This window comes from Carcharodon carcharias, assembly GCF_017639515.1.
Source record: "Carcharodon carcharias isolate sCarCar2 chromosome 27 unlocalized genomic scaffold, sCarCar2.pri SUPER_27_unloc_1, whole genome shotgun sequence".
Classification (NCBI taxonomy): domain Eukaryota; kingdom Metazoa; phylum Chordata; class Chondrichthyes; order Lamniformes; family Lamnidae; genus Carcharodon; species Carcharodon carcharias.
The window spans coordinates 3,706,862-3,709,721 of record NW_024470624.1 but is presented as its reverse complement, the minus strand read 5'-3'; the positions used below and the strand labels follow the sequence as shown (position 1 = coordinate 3,709,721).

The window sequence follows — 2,860 nt, the reverse complement described above, 5'->3', positions numbered from 1 at the left end:
CTCTCTTAACGACATTGACATCCTTTGCTCCCTCAGCTTGACACATTTATTTGTCTGGCTAAAAGGATAGTCTCTTTCCTATTGTTCACAATTAAAGGGGTGGTTTCCCCAGGAGATGGCTGACATTTAACGAGACAATTTCAGGGCAATTAACTGTCCTGTATTTTAAGGGATTGCTCCTTATTTTGCCTTTTGCCCTGTGTTTCCCAGACAGCCTGTGGGAAACTGATCCCAAGAATCTCCAGGGTGAGTTTGAGTGATTCAAGTGGGACTGCAAGTGAGTGAGTTGGCCAGCAGAGAGATGATGATGTTGTGACTAAACAAGATAAGTTGTAAGTTTTAGTTTATTTTAAACCCCACCACCCCTCCCACTATTATTGTCTCTAGACACCTCCTCCTCACCCCCTCTCATATTGAAACCCAAACCCCCATCCACCTGCTCTCACGGTCACCAGCATCCCACCACCAGCCACTCCCTCACCCATGTCTCCAACCCCACGGCTGAAGTGTCCGTTATTTTATTTTGTAAGACTTCTGCCCCCTGGACAATATAGTAATAGAGGACAAAGATATGTCTAATGTTGATATATTATTTATAGTTCTGTAATTAAGTTCATTTATTATCCTTTCTAGTCTTGGAGGAGAGTACTGCAGGCTTAATATATTTCCAGTGATAGTCATTATGACACAGAAGGAGTCCATTTGATAACTTGAGTCCAGACTGACTCTCTGTAGAGTGACCCAGGCAGTCCCATTCCCCCTTCTATATCTCCATTCCCCCGCATGTTCATTTCCTTCAAATGTCAATTCAATTTCAATTTGAAATTATTGATTGTTTCTGGAACCACCACCCTCATAGGCAGTGGATTCCAGGACATCACCACTGGCTGTTGAAACAAAGTTCTTCCCCACAGCATCATGTGTATCTCTAATCTCTAATAGAGTCCTGTGTATTAGACACATTTTTAGTGCACTACTATTGGGTATATATGAGGTACAGCAGGGTGAGAATGGAGTGAGACTGTGTGGGATGGAGGTTTACAGCTTTTGGAGAGCGAGAGAGGAAAGAATGTTCCATAGAAACGAGAATTGTCTGTTCTGAATTTCTATCCTGTACTGACAGTGATGACTTTTGTAAACTCCTTTAATAGGATATTCGAAGGGAGGATTTGGAGCCAGAAATCTCAAACTAAACTTCACATCAAGATCTGACAGAGTCACCCCATTCATCGGGAGCTGAATATGATCGGCTTTGAATCTGGAAGGAGAAATGTTTGTCTGTTCTGTCTGCTTGCAAAGGTTTCCAACATCAGTGTGACTGGAAAAGCACCAAGACACACACACTCGAGTGAGAGTGTTCCAGAGCACTGACTCTGGAAAGAGCTTTCACCAAATACACAGCCTGAAAAAACATCACCATTCACAGTGGGGAGAGGCAATACACGTGTTCTCTGGGTGGACGAGGCTTCAACTGATCGTCGAACCTGGAGAAACACAAGGACACGGGCACAATGGAGAAACCGTGGAAATGTGGGGACTGTGGGAAGGGATTCAAAGTCCCGTCTGAGCTGGAAACTCATCGACGCAGTCACACCGGAGAGAGGGCATTTACCTGCTCTGAGTGTGGGAAGGGATTTACTCAGTCATCCCACCAGCAGAGACACCAGCGAGTTCACACCAGGGAGAGACCGTTCACCTGCTCTGAGTGTGGAAAGGGATTCACTGATTTATCTGTCCTGCGGATGAATCAGCGAGTTCACACCGGGGAGAGACCCTTCACCTGCTCTGAGTGTAGGAAGGAATTCACTCAGTTATCCCCACCTGCAGGTACACCAGCGAGTTCACACCGGGGAGAGACCATTCACCTGTTCTGAGTGTGGGAAGGGATTTAGTGATTCATCCACACTGCTGACTCACCAGTGGGCTCACAGCGGGGAGAGATCATTCACCTGCTCTGAGTGTGGGAAGGGATTCACTCAGTCATCCTACCTGCAGATACACCAGTGGGTACACACTGGGGAAAGGCCGTTCACCTGTTCCGTGTGTGGGAAGGGATTCATTTTCTCATCCCACCTGCAGAGACACCAGCGAGTTCACATTGGGGAGAGGCCATTCATCTGCTCTGAATGTGGGAAGGGATTCACTTGGTCATCCCATCTGCTGACACACCAGCGAGTCCACACCAGGGAGAAGCCGTTCACCTGCTCCAAGTGTGAGAAGGGATTTAGTGATTCATCCGAGCTGCTGACGCACCAGCGAGTTCACACCGGGGAGAGACCGTTCACCTGCTCTGAGTGTGGAAAGGGATTCACATGTTCATCCGAGCTGCTGAGACACCAGACAGTTCACACTGATTAGAGACCTTTTAGATGATCTGACTGTGGGTGTTAATTGTACCAATTGAGATTAAGGAAATACAGGTGTGTGTCATGGATTGGATAGTTACTTGAGCACATATAAAGAGAAGTATCGTAGCCGATGAGGTTTAACCGAGGCGCAATTATTGCTTATTGAAAACTTTTCCCAATACCCCGCTTTGACAACTTGAAATATAGTCGGCAATGGCAATTTTTGACAGTCTCTGCGGAGACTGATGAATCAAATAAAGAGACTCTTACTGACAGAGAGTGGAGCCATGTCAGAAAGTAGATACCTGTAATGTTTCACTCAGTGAATAAATCTGTACCAAGTAAAGACTGGCTCCAGTTTCCTCCTTCATCATCAGGCTGTCAGGATTATAACATGGTAACAGAGAACGCTTGTCTCATGGTGAAGGTTGGAAACTAAAGGAAAATTAAATTTCAGACAGAAACTTACAATCTGAATAGCTTTTGTGAGAAATGGCTGAAAGCAAGTGGAA

General features: G+C 45.7%; 1 non-coding gene across 1 annotated transcript; it reads left to right on the top strand.

Moving 5' to 3' along the window:
- The first annotated feature begins 2,449 nt into the window (after positions 1-2,449).
- LOC121273789 lies at positions 2,450-2,590 on the top strand. Its single transcript, XR_005942078.1, has one exon. It is a non-coding gene; the product is annotated as a U4 spliceosomal RNA (small nuclear RNA).
- Positions 2,591-2,860: the final 270 nt, after the last annotated feature.